Source organism: Polypterus senegalus, chromosome 5 (assembly GCF_016835505.1).
Source record: "Polypterus senegalus isolate Bchr_013 chromosome 5, ASM1683550v1, whole genome shotgun sequence".
Taxonomy (NCBI): Eukaryota; Metazoa; Chordata; class Cladistia; order Polypteriformes; family Polypteridae; genus Polypterus; species Polypterus senegalus.
Window position 1 is genome coordinate 44234048 of NC_053158.1, and position 20868 is coordinate 44254915.

Here is a 20868-nt window from a genome sequence, read left to right on the forward strand (position 1 = left end):
TCTGAAAATGTACTTAAAGTACTTAAAATACCACTTTATTTTTAAGTCTGCCCAATTTTAGCCAGGGATGGTATTTTTGTTTCTGTTTTGAATTGAAATGCAGTTTACAAGCATTTTTTTTTCAGAAATTAAAAGAGCTTGACAATTTTTACAATTTACAATATTCATGTCCATGTCTATTATTTGATTCTGTCGCCCACTAAAACCCTTTTAAATTAAAAAAAAACATTTGCGATTTGGGGCAAATTTTCATGTGTGATTACATACGATTAATCAAGATGAATTATTACACAGCCTCTGATTAATTAGATTAATTTTTTTAATCGAGTCCCACCCCTAATATATATGTAGATATATATATGTAGATTTGTATATATATATGTGTATATACAGTATATATGTAGATATGTATATGTATATATGTATATGTGTGTGTGTATGTATATGTGTGTGTGTGTGCATATATGTGTATATATATGTACATACACTCACCTAAAGGATTATTAGAAACACCTGTTCAATTTCTCATTAATGCAATTATCTAATCAACCAATCATATAACAGTTGCTTCAATGCATTTAGGGGTGTGGTCCTGGTCAAGACAATCTCCTGAACTCCAAACTGAATGTCAGAATGGGAAAGAAAGGTGATTTAAGCAATTTTGAGCGTGGCAAGGTTGTTGGTGCCAGACGGGCCAGTCTGAGTATTTCACAATCTGCTCAGTTACTGGGATATTCACGCACAACCATTTCTAGGGTTTACAAAGAATGGTGTGAAAAGGGAAAAACATCCAGTATGCGGCAGTCCTGTGGGCGAAAATGCCTTGTTGATGCTAGAGGTCAGAGGAGAATGGGCCGACTGATTCAAGCTGATAGAAGAGCAACTTTGACTGAATTAACCACTCGTTACAACCGAGGTATGCAGCAAAGCATTTGTGAAGCCACAACACGCACAACCTTGAGGCTGATGGGCTACAACAGCAGAAGACCCCACCGGGTACCACTCATCTCCACTACAAATAGGAAAAGGAGGCTACAATTTGCACAAGCTCACCAAAATTGGACAGTTGAAGACTGGAAAAATGTTGCCTGGTCTGATGAGTCTCGATTTCTGTTGAGACATTCTAATGGTCAGAATTTGGCGTAAACAGAATGAGAACATGGATCCATCATGCCTTGTTACCACTGTGCAGGCTGGTGGTGGTGGTGAAATGGTGTTGGGGATGTTTTCTTGGCACACTTTAGGCCCCTTAGTGCCAATTGGGCATCGTTTAAATGCCACGGGCTACCTGAGCATTGTTTCTGACCATATCCATCCCTTCATGACCACCATGTATCCATCCTCTGATGGCTACTTCCAGCAGGATAATGCACCATGTCACAAAGCTCAAATCATTTCAAATTGGTTTCTTGAACATGACAATGAGTTCACTGTACTAAAATGGCCCCCACAATCACCAGATCTCAACCCAATAGAGCATCTTTGGGATGTGGTGGAACGGAGCTTCGTGCCATGGATGTGCACCCACAAATCTCCATCAACTGCAAGATGCTATCCTATCAATATGGGCCAACATTTCTAAAGAATGCTTTCAGCACCTTGTTGAATCAATGCCACGTAGAATTAAGGCAGTTCTGATGGCGAAAGGGGGTCAAACACCGTATTAGTATGGTGTTCCTAATAATCCTTTAGGTGAGTGTATATATACAGTATATATATATATATATATATATATATATATATATATATATATATATATATGTGTGTATGTATATATATATATATATATATATATATATATATATCTGTATATATGTATATATTTGTATATGTGTATATATATGTTGTGGCATGCCCTGGTTATGTTGGTGGCCACGGGTAAAGGGCTTGGAAGCCCAGCCCTGTAGGGACCCGTGGCCACCGCCAGGCGGCACCCCAGTGCCTGAACAACCCTGGAGCGGGGAGGAAGACAGGGGACACCTGGAGGGCTTCCGGGTGCGCAGCCGGCACTTCCGCCACACTGGGGCGTGTCTGCGGAGGAGTGCCGGGAAGCAGCTGGAGCCCATCCGGGTTCCTATTTAAGGGGCCGCCTCCCTTCAGTCGAGAGCAGAAGTCGGGTGGAAGAGAGCTGAGCTGGGAGGTAGGAGGGCGAAGTGTCTGGGTGAGGAGGAGAGATTATTATTGTGTTGTTTATTTAAATCTATAAGTAGTGTGCAGGGTGCTTGGTGCACTGTGTTAAAAAAAAATAGAGTATTGGACTTTTACCTGGTGTCTAGCGTGGTACCTGAGGGTTCAAGGGAGCACTAGCGCCCCCTACTGCCACAGTATTAAAAACTACTTTGAATATTCTAACATTTAAAAACATATGATAATGATATTTTTACAATACCATAATATGTACCAACTCAGAAAAACTCTAACCAAGTCATTTGTGCTAAAACAGTTTAGAATAAAAGTATATTTTACCAATATGTGATTTTTGTTAATTTATAAATCATCCCCAACAAATGTTGATGCTTATTTTTATAATCTAAGAATGACACACTCTAAAATATATGTGAGTCCAATTTATTTGTATTATTTCTATGTATAAACAGTATTTTTCAATATAATCATATATGCTGATTAATTATTTCTGTAACTGCGTCAAGGAAATTGCACTGAGTGAAGTGACAATTGACACGAGTTTGTATTACTTCATTACAGGAAGCAAATCGTTTGCATTTTAGACTTTCTCATGAGACAATTTTGCATTAATACTCAGTATAAAACATAAAACGTGTTGTTAGTCCGTAACAAATACCACAAATGCAAAAAATAATAATGACAATTGAAATTCCAGCAGAATATGCAAGAACAACACCGACCTCTAACTGAAACAATAAAAGACATTCTTTTTTCAATGAATTTAGAGTAAAGATGTGTTTTTAAATAAAATATACTATACTGTATACAGTTTTGTTATTTTTGAGCTTCATAATTCCTTTCATTTGTGCCCTTTCTCATACAAAATATAGAGTAGAAAATGTAGTGTAGTAGTAAAGTAAAAAGTGATAAATAATAGACATCCATGAGAGCATTTCTTTCATGTCCTCCTGACAGTCTGACTTTTTGGAAATAATTGATGTTATCTTTTACACAGTAGCTTCACTTGGATGTTTTTCTTGCAGCTTACAAGAAACTTTTTCCTGACCAGAATGATAAATTAAACCACCCAAGTGCTGGCTTCCTTGGATGACTTTACTATTTTGAAATAACCTTACAAGCTTTTATTTATTTATTTATTTATTTATTTATTTTTTCTTAATAATACAACTAGGGCCTCTTTTAGTACCAATAAACATGGCTTCAGAAGTGTTTTAGTTAGAACTATATTTTCTAACTAAATTATTACATAAAAAGGGAAAAAGCTTCAAACATACTTTCGTTGCTTCTGAATCCAAAACATAAACAATTGAATTTGTTATGTGAAACACCGCAGAAATTTAAGTTAAATAATCTCAAAGATTACCCTGTTAATATTAACCACTCTGTGATTTTGAATCTTACAGTTTGCTTCAGCTCATATTGATGCCAGTTTTAAAATGACATTTTTTTCTTGTTCTTCCATTTAAACATTGGTGCAGAAAAAATTTTTATGAGAAACAAATCACAGTGAAACCAATTCAGTATTAGCTCTCCTATGCTAGCTCCCAAAATATTATAGAGCAGAGGAGTCCATTAAGCGTGTTTGGCTACATTACATATCAACTGTCCAGATATCTCATCCAGATATTTTTAAAGGGTGTCAAGGTTTCCACGTCAACTACATTACGTAGCTTAATAGTTTGCTACAAACTTCCATAGGAATATTGGACACATTTTAAACTTTACATAATTGCTTATAAAATTAGTAAATGGCAGTGTTGACATGTATACAATAGAGCTATCATCTCATATAGTAAATGCATATTAAACATATATAAAAAAACCTGCTATGGTACAATCCTTCTTTATTAATGTCCATTTATCTACATGAAAATTTAAACATCACCTCTTGTGTCACTGAAATTTTGTTTTAAGTATTAACAAGAAGAATACAGTAAGTCAAATGCTAGTGCTGAAGTCCAAACAGTTTATGAATAGGAGCGCAAGGTCAGTTGTAGCACTATAAAAATATTCTTCAGTAAAATTAGCATAGTTTTTATTATGTCTTTGCTGTGCCTGGTAAGAAGAGTGGTGCAGTACCAGAACAGGAGAAGGAGGAGAGAATTCTACACCATAACCCTGGATCCTTCTTCAATTAAGGCCGATACATCAAGGTGATCTAATCAATGGCCACGATGGAAAGAAATTTATTAGTTACTGTGTTTAAGAAGATGAGTCTTAAAATGAACACTAAAGTATAACTGGAAGAAAACATACAGACTAAACACAAGCATGATGTTTTGCAAAGAAGGAGTGACCATCAAGCTTGTGGGGTTTAGTCCTTACCAAACTGTTCCAATATGTCATACTGGAACTTTAAATGCCCAAAGTTTTTGTCAGAAAAAATGGTTTCAGGTTTTCACCTTAAATTCATCATTTCAAGAACATAGTAAATATGCAATTTGACAAACAACAGAAGACCATTCAGTCCAAGTTTGTTTGTTTAGCTAATAACTAAGTTGTCCATTTATTTCATCCAGATACTTTTTAAAGGTTGTCAAGGTTTCTGCTTCAATTACATGTCTCAGTAGTTTGTTGCACACTCCGACCACTCTTTGTGTAAAGAAGTGCTTCCTTCCTTCTGTCCTAAATACATTATCCTTAATTGCCACTGGTATCTTTCAGTATGCAGTTCTCAGTTAAGCTTAAAAAAATAATGCTGGATCTGTTTTATCAATACATTTCAGAATTGTGAATACCTGGACTAGATCCCAACAGAGTCTACCCTGCTTGAGACTGAACAGGTCTAATTCTGACTCTGTCACAGTACAACATGTCCTCAAGTCCTGGACTGCACCTGGTCGATCTCCTTACCAAAGCTTCTGGTGCTGTTATGTCTTTCTTTTGGCATGGTGACCAGAACTTTACACAATTCTCAAATACCTGTATTAGAGATGATAGTTACATAATTATCTGAATTAAAATTTTATGTATGAGATGCCTGTTGAGATTGATATATAATGTTAATGTATTACTGATTGTAGTCTTGATTGATTTGCATCATGATTGTTTGCTACTCTATTTGCATTGTACTGTAAGCAAGAATCTCTTCCAAGCCATGGAACAAGATGACTATCAGACTATTGTACTCTAATACAGAGATATTGACCATAGTCAGAAGTTGTCTTTACTTATTACAAATCACTGTAAACTCCACCGTTGGTCTTTTACAACTAAATTTTTCTTCTTGTTTCTAAATTAATGCTTACAGTATCCTTCCTTTGGGGGAAATTATACATATAGGCAGTTCAGTACCTCCCCTGCTACATTTTCCTACCATAGAGCAGTGGCAGCTGCACTCTCTTACTCTCTTGACTGCGAGCTGTCTCTCTGTTAAACAGTAAACCTATGGCAAAGAAATACAGCTGCCCTTCGGAAATTCCACCTTAAACTGTATTTCAATGAGAAACAAAAACACTCTTACCCATCCCCTTTGCGGGATCACCTGGCGGCTTGCAGGCTTACCATGCACCATGCTTTTCACACGAGGTTTAGAACATTTAAATGATCCAGCCCTGGCCAACCTAATGGCTCACTCTCCTGTCCTTTCTCCCTCACACTGTGTCTCTCCCAATCACTGTTTCCTGAGCCACTGAACCAGTTTGATGAACAAGACTTTGTGCCCTTTTAACCAGGCAAGGGGAGCTGGACCACAGCAGTTGCCAGTTGCAACCTGTGTGCTTACCAGCTGAAGATAATCCCCTTTTGAATAAAGTCTTCTGTATGTACCTGCCAGTTCAGCAATAAAGATTTTGTAACTTGGAAACCTGGTTCCTTTTTCCAGTCTCCTGTCCAACTCTGTGACCCAAGCTTGACTTTCTCTCTCTCTCTCTCTCTCTCTCTCTATATATATATATATACTGTGTATATATATATATATATATATACTTACTAGGGGGCTTTGCCCCCTGCTCGATTCGTTTGCCAACAACCCACCTGTGATTTAGTAGAGTTTTATTGAAGCATCCTAGGAGTATTATATACAGTGTATCTGGAAAGTATTCACAGCACATCACTTTTTCCACATTTTGTTATGTTACAGCCTTATTCCAAAATGGATTAAATTAATTTTTCCTCAGAATTCTACACACAACACCCCATAATGACAATGTGAAAAAGTTTACTTGAGGTTTTTGCAAATTTATTAAAAATAAAAAAACAGAAATCACATGTACATAAGTATTCACAGCCTTTTCTCAATACTTTTGTCGCTGCACCTTTGGCAGCAATTAAAGCCTCAAGTCTTTTTGAATATGATGCCACAAGCTTGGCACACCTATTCTTGGCCAGTTTCGCCCATTCATCTTTGCAGCACCTCTCAAGCTCCATCAGGTTGGATGGGAAGTGTCGGTGCACAGCCATTTTAAGATCTCTCCAGAGATGTTCAATCGGATTCAAGTCTGGGCTCTGGCTGGGCCACTCAAGGACATTCACAGAGTTGTCCTGAAGCCACTCCTTTGATATCTTGGCTGTGTGCTTAGGGTCGTTGTCCTGCTGAAAGATGAACCGTCGCCCCAGTCTGAGGTCAAGAGCGCTCTGTAGCAGGTTTTCATCCAGGATGTCTTTGTACATTGCTGCAGTCATCTTTCCCTTTATCCTGACTAGTCTCCCAGTTCCTGCCGCTGAAAAACATCCCCACAGCATGATGCTGCCACCACCATGCTTCACTGTAGGGATGGTATTGGCCTGGTGATGAGCGGTGCCTGGTTTCCTCCAAACGTGATGCCTGGCATTCACACCAAAGAGTTCAATCTTTGTCTCATCAGACCAGAGAATTTTGTTTCTCATGGTCTGAGAGTCCTTCAGGTGCCTTTTGGTAAACTCCAAGCGGGCTGCCATGTGCCTTTTACTAAGGAGTGGCTTCCGTCTGGTCCCTCTACCATGCAGCCCTGATTGGTGGATTGCTGCAGAGATGGTTGTCTTTCTGGAAGGTTCTCCTCTCTCCACAGAGGACCTCTGAAGCTCTGCAGAGTGACCATCGGGTTCTTGGTCACCTCCCTGACTAAGGCCCTTCTGCCCCGATCGCTCAGTTTAGATGGCCGGCCAGCTCTAGGAAGAGTCCTGGTGGTTTTGAACTTCTTCCACTTACGGATGATGGAGGACACTGTGCTAATTGGGACCTTCAAAGCAGCAGAAATTTTTCTGTAACCTTCCCCAGATTTGTGCCTCGAGACAATCCTGTCTCGGAGGTCTATAGACAATTCCTTTGACTTCATGCTTGGTTTGTGCTCTGACATGAACTGTCAACTGTGGGACCTTATATAGACAGGTGTGTGCCTTTCCAAATCATGTCCAATCAACTGAATTTACCACAGGTGGACTCCAATTAAGCTGCAGAAACATCTCAAGGGTGATCAGGGAAAGCAGGATACACCTGAGCTCAATTTTGAGCTTCATGGCAAAGGCTGTGAATACTTATGTACATGTGATTTCTCAGTTTATTTATTTTTAATAAATTTGCAAAAATCTCAAGTAAACATTTTTCACTTTGTCATTATGGGGTGTTGTGTGTAGAATTCTGAGGAAAAAAATGAATTTAATCCATTTTGGAATAAGGCTGTAACATAACAAAATGTGGAAAAAGTGATGCGCTGTGAATACATTCCGGATGCACTGTATTGACTATTGATTATATATTGACATTTCTTCTGTGTTTGGATATTGTTTTGGATTAGTATATTGAGGTTTTGCTTCAAGATTACCTTTTAGGCAACCTTTTTCCACTTATTTGAGTTCCTTTAGTTAACCTTTGTTTGCTTGTTAATAAAACTTTTTCAATTACATAAAAATGCTTGTTGCCTTTTGGCCACAAGCCAGAGTTGTACACAGTTTCTCCATTTTGTGATGTATTTGAAATATATGATCTCATTTTTGAACCTTAAAACCAGTTTCCACGTTATCGGGCCTAGTCAGGCCAAAGCCTATTAACAATATAGGGTGGTCCAGATCTAATCATTCAATTTTCATTTCACTATAACTTATTAAGTTTATTACATAGAAAATCATCCGAAAAATCCCGGACCATTGAGAAGTATGCAAACTGACGACATGAAGAATCATCTTTGCACCGAACTGGAATCTTCACACATAAATCAAAGTCATCCAGATGATCTGGATCTGCATAATTAGATCTGGACCACCCTGTACATGGGAGTAAGCTAGACTTGGTAAGCTTCTTCTGGGCCAGCTAGTGAAGGTTCTGGCCTGCTTTTAAGGCCTTTTTGGAGGCCCTAATCTCATTTTACCATGTCTGCAACACCAAATCATAACAGCTAATGCTTTCAGGTCTATGACTATATGTTTAAAATCCATTCTTTTAATCAAGAAAGTGTTCTCCTACATTTTCCATACATCGACCAAGGTGTTTTTTTTTTAATAATAGCAATATAATAAATGGAAAATAAGTAATCTGTTTTAATTAACTGTTTTTTCCAACTGTGATAAAAAACTGCATAACACTAATAACCCAATTCAGCACACATGAAATGTTTTTAAAATTTCTTTCAGCTTTAACAAGGGAGCTACTGTTGTTTGTTTTGTTTTTTTTTATTGGTCAGCTTTAACATAAGGCCAGAAAGACAATGGGGCTTTGAGTTTAGTTAAGCTCACTTCATTAGTTATCCACTGGGGCATCCCACACAAAAAAGCTAGAGGCTGTTGTTCACAAAGTATAGCAGCGTTACCCAGCTTTCTGATCACTGAATTAACAATAGCTAATGAGGACTGGCATTCTCAACACAAATTAAGTAAACTCAGTAAACACCAATATGGACAAAAATGCCATCAACTGATGTGACTGTTAATCTGTGTATGAAAAGTAACAACATTACATTTTTGACATGAAGCTTTATCTTTGATTACACCTCAGAATTTCCTAATATATACTGGACAGTGACAATCTCATTTGAGTGAAAAGTAGCACTAAAAAGTGTAAATTTATGCAGATTACTTCAGTGATTTAATGCAAATAAGAAGCAACCAATTTCATTATATGCATCTATTTTATTTTATTTTATTTTCCTTCATTTCACTTTGATATTCTTATCAAAGAATAAGAATTAAAGGCCAAAAGTTTTTGAAAATAACTTAATAAACTATGCAACTGATCTGAAGTTCAAGTTGTTAGAAACTTTGTGTACACTTAAATGATGTAAGACTTCAGAAATAAAGTATGATGTGATTCTTTTAATGGAAATCTCAAACATGATCAATGATCAGTACATTTTAATAACACTTCTTCAATTTGAACATCCTGATGATGATGTAAGGCTGTAACCAACACTTAATATTTCTAGAAACAATCTTAATGCATAATTTATCACATATTTCAAAAAATATTACTATAAAATATAGCTTGGCTACATCTTCAATCCATGTAGAGCTGCAGAGGGTTTGGGTTTTCACTGGCGGCCATGTACATAAATATGAAACTTGTTTATGTAGGCATCCTGTTTCCGGGAATTTCAGTTCATTGAGATGATTCTTTAAATGAGCTCACAGTTTGGACAGCATGGGAGTGTGGTGGCTATTGCTTCAAGTGCCCAAGGGTGTATTCCAAAAACTAAGTGTAAGTGTCACTTAAACTGAGACACCAGGCTTATATGAGCCAGTTTTGGCTACACCAAAGAGGATCGGGACAAGCTGGGTTTGGTCAACGAGGCAACTAAGTGTTATCTCGCAGCTTTCTCTGTACCAGGATAAAGATGAAGCTTAGAGGAGCTATGTGGTTTGAGATTTCAGGAAAGTTCCTGATCATGAGAGTTCATGATTGATGAAAAAGAAAATCTCAGAGAAAGGTTCCAAGGCTTAACAAATCTAATGTTGCTGAATTCCCATTTAAACAAATCTTACAGTTTCATTACAAAGTGGTAAAGAATTATGACCTACATTACCCATTGAAAATAAATGACATTTAAATTCTGTAATTCATTATCACCTTTTTGTCAGTGACAAGATTTTTTTAGCATATCTAATGTTGCCACAATCTTTGCTAAATTAATCTGATGTGTTTGTAACAAAGTGGTAAAACATGAAAAGCTATACTATTTATTGAAAATGACAAGAATTAATAATATATCACATTTAAATTATTATGACATTCATCACCTTTGCGCTTTTTGCCAGTGAGAGACAAAAGGAAAAGATACAGTAATAAAAATAGGTTGAAAAAGTGGCCCCAATCTCCACTGTGAGAGAGTTTGTGGTGAACATTACTTTTAAAAATAACATTAAACATTTTCATTGTTTTCATAAATCATGTACATAATTTATACGTCTGGAAGTAAAAATTGGATTGACGAGTTCAGTCAGCCACCCACTGTAATTAGTGCACGACCAAAATCAGCAGCACTGTGAGATGGGGGTCTAAATTCTCAATATTTAGTCCCTCTGCAGTCCAATCATTGCTGCCTCTGGTGACAGAAGTTTTTCATTCTTACTTGAGATCTCCCATGTGCCAGGATAGGCTTTCAGCCGGACTTGGAGGACATAGTGGCTGCATCTGTTGTAGCTAATGCCTGCAAACATAGATGTTGAAAGATACAGTAATACCTTTACAAGCGTTTTTTCTTCACTTTTTATTTATTTTTTAATGTAACAATGTGCAATTTGTATTTATTTTTTATCACCATATGTACCTTACATTTATTTACTTTTTCACTTATTTTGATATTTGATATTTTGTTCTGTTATTAGTGGGTTTCTATTTTCTATGCCAATCTTGTGTTTATTATGGTATTTTATTTATATTTTTCTCAAAATAAAGGATGTGTTTGTTAAATTCTTCCAGTTGATCTTATTAATATACGCTTTGCACTAAAGTAATGGCAATAAATCTTACCATGTCAGGACTCAGGGGAGGCGAAGTTGGAGGGCCCCATCTTGTTTTTTGCCAAGGGCCCCCAGGGTCTCTAGAATTGCCTCTACACCTCACTTTGCTTTTACTTTCTAACAGCGCTCTCCTTGGCTTTCAAATTATTTATAGTAATATAGCAGGTGGGGTTTAGGAGAAAAATGACAGTGTTTATATAAACTTCTCTGCAGTTTAATGTATTTTAAAGCCTTTATGTATAACTTCAACGGATTATCTATCTATCAGTTTCCAAACCCACATGGGGCCAGAGGTAGTTGGACACCAGCATTAAATAGGGCGCCAGTTAATTCCAGGTTCACTCATTCACATGACCACATTGACTTGCCAATTAAAGCTAAATTTAAAGTTGAATAGCGGCGTACCCAGACATAAGAAGAACATGCCAGACTCTACACAGACAATATCCACACCAGGATCTGAATCCAATATTGCTCAACTGTGCTGATTTATTGTTTATTATATTAATTAAAAATAACCAAGCAACTAATAAACAGATGAGCAACATATACCCTCAACATATGATTTAAAATAAGTAAATGTTTTATTTCAAACATTTACATTTAAATATTAAAATTACAATGAAAACAATCTTTTGTGATATAATGAAATACATAATTCTGTAAAACATACTGAAATCAGCTGCATATGTGAAAAATCTCTGTTCGAAAAAGGGGGCCCTGCATTAGTTTAATGTGAATTTCTCTTGGAAAAGATTGACATAAGATAAGTGCAATCAATAAACAACATAAATGAAGTTACATTAAAAGGAATTCTTTTCTCATGACTCAATAACCATAACATCGACACATGGCAATCTTCCAATTTCTGCTTGAATGTGGATTTTAAGATTGAGCTTGGAGGTATTCACAAATGGTTTATTTCTTCTACAAGGCTGATCTGAGAATGTTTCTTTTTTTTCTTCTAAATAATGCTTTTAGAGACTCGGTGCCATTCCCGATAAAAGATAGCAGTTTCCAATTAAAGATTGTTTTCCTTTGCCCAAGCCTAATTAAGGCTGTTTCTGGTTTTGTTCCAAAGTACTAGTATGAAATTACTTTAAAAATGACAAGATGTCCAAACTAAGTATTTGTGTAACCAGTTCAGAATAACTTTATTTTAATCATGCAAATAATTGAATTAGGGAAAACAAAAGACATGTATTTCTCTCAAAAAATAATGAGTGGGAAAACTGTATTTCTGTTTCATACAATCCCCTTTCTTAGGCAAGAAACAAATTCAAAAAGTTATAAAACATAAATATTAAAAGATATAATATCAACAAGTGCAGAACAATAGGTAATTTTATTTAATTTAATGTAATTCTTGCTCCCTGAAACAAGCTGCTTCTGATACTTATGTAATTGTTCTTAAATGTATTTTCAACAGAGCGTTGACCACATTAGCACATTCTAAAAGATTAGCTTTTGTAAGCAGTAGTTCATGAGAAATCACAAAAGAAGAAAGATGTAGGAATGAAAACTAAAATCTTACAATCTACAGTATTACTATGGAAAAAGGGAAGACAATGAACAAGCCTGTTGTTGCCTTTTTGAAAGAGGCATATTTAAAAGGTCATGGGCCAACTGAATGAATGCGCACATTGATAGAAAATCACATTTACATATAGTTGTTCTATGTTCTTTCAGATTAATTAAGCAGATATTGAGGAAATGGCCTCTAAATTTGTCCTTTTCTTGATTACTGATGTGGATTAATAAGGGTTTTTGATGTTAAGCAATATATATATATATGAAGATTCCATGGAAGGAACATCAAATTAAACCCTGAGAAAAATTTATGTGAGGATAAACACTCTTTCAGGCCTGTTTCTGCCATTGCAGGGCACTAGAGCTCTGAAACTTATCCAGTCTGGCCAGGGGTGAAAATAGGGGGTTATGCTTGCAAAGGGGCCCCCAACCACTGGATGCCCCAAGAATGTCTGCATGTAGTAGCCTGTCTGTTGGGTCAAAGGAGAAAAATCCCTGCCATTCCTGGAGCAGCGCTAGAAAAAAGCCACAATGGTAAAAATTAATTGAAAGAATTTACTGGCTACATTTGAGTCTATATGCTACCACAGGCTACTGAGGCCAAATTTACACTGCAGTTAAATGTGACACAATTCCAATATTGGGCTCATATTTGAAATGTTTGTTTGACTATTACAAATTATTCACTTAAAATCGGCTATGACTGTGTATTGATATATATCCTTAATCAGCAAAATTAATAAAAATTAATTAGCAAATTAATCAAATTGAAACAACCTAAGAGACATTGAAGAATACCAGAGTCAGAACTGACAAACACGGGCAGCGTTTTGTTCTGCCTGAGTATTCATAGTAGGTAATGTTCCGGATTCTTAATCACAGTAGGTTACATTAGATAAACTTTATTAATTCCATGAGGAAATTCAAATGCATACAGCAGCAGAAACATAAAAAACAAGAATACAGACTCACATGATAGATAACACAGCCAATCAATCGATAAATAAATAAACACTTAACAAATATACCTGGTGGAAGCATTGAATTACCTGATTGTAGATGGCAAAAAAACACCCTCAGAGGTGCTTCTTAGCACATTGTGGAGGAATAAGCTTGTGACTAAAAGTGTTCCAAGAGAGCGCCTCCTTGAGGGGATGGAGGGGATTTTTCATGATTGCATCCAATTTTGCCAACATTGTCTTTTCTACAAAAGTTTCCAGTGTGTCCAGGGTTTGTTCTGTGATGGAGCAGGCTTTCCTGGTGGTTGTTCAGGCATTGTGCATCTTTTATGCTCAGGTTGCTTCCCCAGGAGACTGCAGCGTAGAACACCACATTGGCTACTATGGACTGATATTTCCAGCAGCTTGCCGCACACATCAAAAGACCCAAGTCTCCTTAGCAAGTGCAGTCTGCTCTGGCCCTGCTTGTGCAGTGCCACTGAGTTGTCAGACCAGTCCAAGTTGTTTTATATGAACTCCCAGGTACTTGTATCCCTGCATCACTTCCACGTCCTCACCCTGAAAGGTGACTGGTCTCAGAGCCTTCTTGACAGTTTGGAGGTCCACCACCATTTCTTTTGTTTTGTTAATGTTGAGTTGCAGGTTGTTGTCCCTGCACCACAAGGCAAAGTCCTCCATGACTTTCCTGTACTCTGACTCATTTCATTTATTAATGCAGTCTATGATGGAAAAGATTTTTGAAACTTTTTGTAGTTGGCAAGTGCTGGAAGTCTGTTGTGTAGAGGATGAATGGGAAAGGAGACAGGACAGTTCACAGAGGTGCTCCAGTATTACACACCACCATTTCTGATACACAGTCCATCAGCCTCACAAACTGATGGAAGTTGGTCTGGTAGTCCATTATCCAAGAGATTGTGGGGGCATCAAGATGAAAAGCCTTGAGCTTTTTCCTCAGTGGATGAGGCAGAATGGTGTTAAAAACTTTGAAGAAGTCAAAGAACATGATCCTGACTGTTGCACCAGCTTTGTCAAAGTGAAGGTAGGCTCTGTGGAGCATTTAGATGAGAGCATCCTCCACACCTATTTGTGCCTGACAGGCAAACTGCAGAGGATCCAAATGTTCTGAAACCATGAGTCATAGCTGTTTTAGCACCAGCCTCTCAAAGGTCTTCATGATGTATGAAGTTAATAGCAACAAGTCTGAAGTCCTTGGCATCACTGGAATGACCTTTCTTTGGGAATGAGATTATACGGGATGCTTTCCACAGCTGGGGAACCTTCTGCAAATTCAGGAAAAGGGAGAACAGGTCCTGAAGAACCCAGATCCAGGGAAGGTAGGAGTCCTAGGTTGTGCAGGGTGCAGGAGGTAGTTAGGATTCTGGAACCTCCTCAACTTGCATAAAGAGGCTAGCAGTGTTTTGGGGGTGGGGGGTGGCAGGACTGACAGGAATGAATCAAACCTATTGAAGAATTGATTCAGCTCATTAACTTTGTTCCCTTTCTCTGCATGTTTAACATCCTGCATGTAGACAGTGATAGTCCTCATCCATTTCACACTACCTTCATGTTGATTTGTTTTAACTTGCCTAAGCCTAAAGTTAGTTATGAAAACTAAGTAATATTGCTAAATTACAACTATACTTGTTGGTCTCTTAAGTTATTCAGTAAGCGAATGTTAGCAGTGTTGTCAAATGAAGTACTGTGTATCAACGTAAGCTAGATACCGTGCATTACTAATGCTAGAGCCTCAGTGCATTCTATGCAATATGACAGACTTTAGGGCTAACCACATTTGCTACTGTAGCCAGAAAGCTGATTTGCTGTCATCTAGAGATACTGAAGTTGCAAAGGAATACAGTGCTATAACTTTAATGGATGACAACTTTTCTCACATGTTCTAAAAGAAGGTGATATAATCATACACTCCACTGCCTCCTCCCCCAGTGGTGTTTTTTAAATCAATCCTTGCCTTCAAAACACCACCTTTCATGTCTATTGTGAAGTGGTAAAATGCTGTGAGAGAGCTGAGAAAATAGATGGATGAATAGATATATAGTAACAATTCCATGTTTGCATAGTGGTACTGTCTGGGGAATTGTAAATTAATTTTCCCCTACAGTAGATACCTGCACACAAAACAGGGGTATACCACTTAGGTAGGAGCCATCATTTTATTGACTTCCTAAATTTGTGGGCAGTTATTTATGAGAATTTGAAAGGGTGTTCATGGAAGAGTAGACCGACGCACTGGGAAATCTTGCACATATCTTTGTAGATGCTTTGCAGTCTTTTGTTTCATCAAGAAGAAAGAAATGCCCGTAAATAGTAATAAATCTTTCTTTAGTATTATTATTTCACTGTGGGAGGGTGAGGGCTCCTTTATGACTTGTTTTGACTCGTAGCTGTGGCACATGGCTAATTGTGGCACTATGTGGTGGACTCACAAGATTAACTGTTATATATCCAGTCACAGTACTCATTCTCATTATGATCAACTAATGTTAAATTTAGCTGTGGTGATTATTAATTAAGACAAATATATAAAAAAAGTAATGTTGATATTTGATAAGTTTATCTGCAATCTAGTTATACTTATTTTCAGCAACTCACAGAAACTGTCAGTTCATACTGTCATCTTATTCATCCCCTTTATATTTATCTTTTTCAGACCATTTGCAGTTGCTGTAGATTTACTTGTGATTATCTTGTATTGTTTGTTTCTTTTAATTGCATTCTTTAAAGCTCTTTTAAAACCCTTGTGATTCTACGGTATACTGTAAACCAAAGAATGATTAACTGATCTTAATAACTTATTTGGGATTGTGGTGAACATAGCTTCATAGAGTACTTCAGTGTCAGATATTTTATGTGCAATTCAGAAGAACATAATAGGCCTTGATTTGAATTAGTATCTTTAACATAATAACCTTGTATGTTTTAAACTTCCTTACATGCTTTGGTAAGTTGTGCTAAAATAAACTTCTACACTCTTCTCAGGGTCTGCTTCTAGAATGTTGTCATTGGCCATCATATTTTTATAATTTATTTTACTTTTATCTGTATGTGTAGTTAACACTTATTGAATTCCAATAATTAGTTCATTTTGAAGATTGTTTAGGTTTTTTTGTAAATTCCATATGCCGATTCCTCAATATTTGCTACCTTGCCAAAGGTGGTGCAATTTGTTTTGTTTAATTTCATTTTTATTGTAATCTTTGCTTTGTTTTCCACATTGTTGGCATTGTACACATCAGCCATTTGCTAAAATAGGCAGGTGCTCATTATGAATGTGCAAAAATCAAGAAGTGCAAGCTCTGTAGTGCTCTGGGAAAGGCTGCCACCAAATTTATTTTCCTTTTCAGCTACTGTTAGGGCCTGCTAGACTTTCTAGTATCCCACACTGTTTCAAATGTTTTGTTTCCCTGTTGCTACCTAATTACAGTTGACCCTACATCATATATTTGTGCTATCATATTTGCATGCTGTTCATGATATACAGGAGCTTAGTTTCCTTCTGCCTGAAGCATTCCATTAATTCTTTTTTGTAAAAACCATAAGTAAACACAGTGCTTAGTCAAATTTCATGTTTGCTCAGTATCTCTGATCCTATGTTAAAATATAAATTAGAAAGAAAAACAAGACACCAGTAATTATCATAATCCACCTTAATAAAGGGATCAGTGTCTGTTGTGTGACGTCTTTGTCATTCCAACAGATGGTGCAACAAAAACATTTGTAGGAATAAAATCATCGCATTTGTCATTACAACAGATGATGCATCGCAAACATTAACACTGCTTTAATGAATCCCACATCAAATGGCATAACAGAGACATTTGCCATGTGTTTGTCATTCCAACAAATGGCACATAACAAACATATGTAGTAATACATTTACATTCTGTTGGAATGACAAATACAATACATTTTATTACTACTTGTTTTACAAAATACATTCCAAATAGGTGTACTGCAAATATTAATGCTGAACTCTATATTGATTACTTGGATTACAGCCCATCTTTGATGTGTAGAACAGCTAGTAAGTAAAGTAGCAGGCTGAATGATGGTCCAGAAACAGACATGCTTTGCGATTAAGGTGTAAAACTAACGTCTAGTTTTTTTAACCAAAAACAACTGAAAAGAATGTTAAGTTGAATGGCTGAAGGAGAAGTCAAAAAAAACAAAGTTAACTAAACAAAATACCTAACCAAAATATTTTCTTAAGATTTTCTTAGAAAAAGACTTGGATTCTGAGCTCATCAAGCTGTACATTAGACATTTTCAGAAACAGGCAGATGTGACTTTGACAAAAACCAAGAGGTGATGTCATCTGTTAAGAGCTCAGTCATGAGCTGCTGTTCTCTTTTCTTTTCAGGCCAGTGCTGTTTCAAATGTTTCTTTCCCTGTTGCTGCTCCATTAATTTTGCCTTTGTAAAAACCAAAGGCATACACAGTATTTGGTCAAATTGAAATTGTTATATTTTTAATACCATATTTTTTTTCAAATTCTGATAAACTTTAAAAAAATGGTTCTGATTCATGTTGGATTGTCCCCTTTTGCTGTGTTTTATGTTTTCTGCAGTGTGTGGTATAGCGGGCCGAGGCTCAGAAAAACTGGCTATTTTAATAAATAAATAATGGACTGTGGAAGAATAATTTTAGAGTAACATAGCATTCAGCAAAAAGTGTTAATAAATGCCAGAAACCCTTGCAGGCATAGCCAGATAAACCAGATAAAAGACAAGTGAACAACAAAATGTACTGAAAGATGACTAAGAAATCAGCAGATGTCCTGTAAGACAACCAGAAAGGACCATTGTTACATGCACAGAAATTTCAAGGGTGGTGGCTCAACTCAAAGGTATAAGAAGAACCAGAATATAAAATATCAGGCTTTTATTTTATGGAAGTCATTTGGGTGTAAACCAATGAACCAACCAGAGTAAATGTATGCATTGATTGACAGTGTATGTAAATTCATTAGTTTATAAAATGAACCTCTATACTTTGTTTCTCAAATCATTCTGACCATGCCGTAACAGACTGCTTTTGAAGAATGATCCCTTTAATGCATTTTGGTGAGAAATAATTAAAAGATACAATGAACAGCTTTTCTCCTGCCTGGGTACTGATTTGTCCTGTTAGAGGATGTTTCTTTCTTTAACAAAATGTTAAATTTCTACCACATGATGCACTTGCACTGGGGAGTGGAGCAGGTGCGAGAGATCTGTGGAGAAGACTGCTCATCTCCAGGTTGGGGCGTACAAACAGTCTGATTGTCTCATTATCAGCCTGGGGTGGCAAACGTGTGAACACACCTGCAACTGCTCCGTAGATCAGAAAGGGAAAGAAGAGAAAGAGAAAATAATGGAGATTAAAGAAGAAAGTGTGGAGCAAGCAGGAAACAGGGAAGAGCCAGTGCAGGAGTGAGGAAGCAGACAGCCAGGAGGAGAAGAGCTCCAGAAGGACAGCATGTGGCCGATGCTTGGGGTTGCAGAGATGGTTTGCAATTTAAGGGAGCGGGAGTGACCAGAAGTGCAGCTCCGTGTAAGTCCAGAAAGGGAGCTGGAGTCAGCAACACAGGATCGGACGGTGCACCTTTCCTTTGTCCGTGTGAGGGAAGGACCTAAGCCTATGTCCAGATTGACAGCCCTACTGTGGGCCATGGAAGCAGCAGGGACCTGTACCTGTAGACCACAGAAGACAGATGGTGTCTGTCATGTAGGAGCCCTCCTCAGCTGCAAGGTCCGTAAGGATAAGCTGGGGAGTGGATGGTTTTACTGGACTGCACCAGGGCACGTGTTTTAAGGGATGGTTTCCTGCATTGTTCATTTTTAACCTCGGGTTTTTAAACAAAAAATATTTAATTGACTGGATTTTAACCTCCACAGAGACACTTCCTTTTTATGGAGTATTTATTTATTTATATAACATTACACACTGCATTTTTGGACTCTTATTTTGGTTTGTTTATTTTAGTAAAAGCACTCTTCACCACCCCCTTGCTTGGTGTGTTTGTCCTCATTTGCTCAGCTTATCCCAGTCATGACTATTGGTGGTGGCCGGTTGAGGAGGCTCTCAGTGGAACCCAGTAGCATGGAGCTGACTAGTACTGTCACACAGTGTGACATTTTAGTCCCATTTTTAGTATTACTTTTTTTTAAGAATGTACGTGATTCATAATGTCCTTAATTTGATACCAGTTATATTGCAGAAATGTCTTTTGTTTGCTTATTCAGTGTGTCTTTGTTTCCAAGGTTTTTCCAAATGATATAAAAAATATTTCAAATCTGGTTCAAATATTGCTGTTTCTCTTACTCTGTTGTGCTTATTAAAGAACACAATTTGTAGGTTTTTCCCTGTATTGAATTTTAGAGAAAACAACCCTATTCAAAACATTAAAAGGAAATGGTAGCCCACATTTTTCAAAGAAGTGTTCATTAGGAATTGTATTGCCTGAGACTGGGCTTAAACTTGATGCTGTCCTTGGCTCAGTCCCACTCTGCAATTAAATCCAACTGGATGAGTTAAAAAAGATGTATGTTAGGTTTCCTGTTTATCCAGTTCATGACAAGGCTGTGAATTAAAGAGCTAAAGATCAGTTACAGGCACAAAGCAAGACACAGGAGTCTAAGTACAAACCCTATCTTGGGTATAATTGGTTTAAGAGGTGCAATGTTAGAATATGGAGGTGAGGAGAGACAGCAATAAGGGATAAAGCACAAGTCCATTATATTGTACTAATGGATAGCACAAGGATGAGCTCTTCAGGCTATGGAAGTTTTTATTCTGTAAAGTTTTTTCTTTAGCCACTTTATGCTTTAAAATTGATTGCAGTATATCAGGAACTATCACTGTACAATATTTATCAGTCATAAAAGCCATGAAGGCAAATATAACATGCCTGGTGATAACTGGTAGCTAAGTTTTCCTCAAATACACAAGATCCATCTTATTTGTACTACACGGAAAGGCTTTCAGTGAACAAAGGTGGTGTATTATCGTGGTATTTCCCTCTACTTGCCCTTTTACCTGTTTCCTCAAGGGTAAGGGTTCTCGTCAAGTTCGTTATCGGGTTGGTCTACTGTTGCACTTTAAGATGAACACACACACACACAGATAAACACACACACAGACCCTAACCACAACAGTGCTCCATGAATGAAACACACACGCTGATTAACCCTTAGCACTTTAAACCACACAAGTGCTATAGGAATAACAGCCTGTCATTCAGCACTTCAAGAGACTTACTTATTTTCGGCACGAACAACAATACGATGTTTTAGTGATATCTCAGACCTAAATATTACTTTTGGTCTACAAGAATACATTTAAACATACAAAGACTCAGCACTCT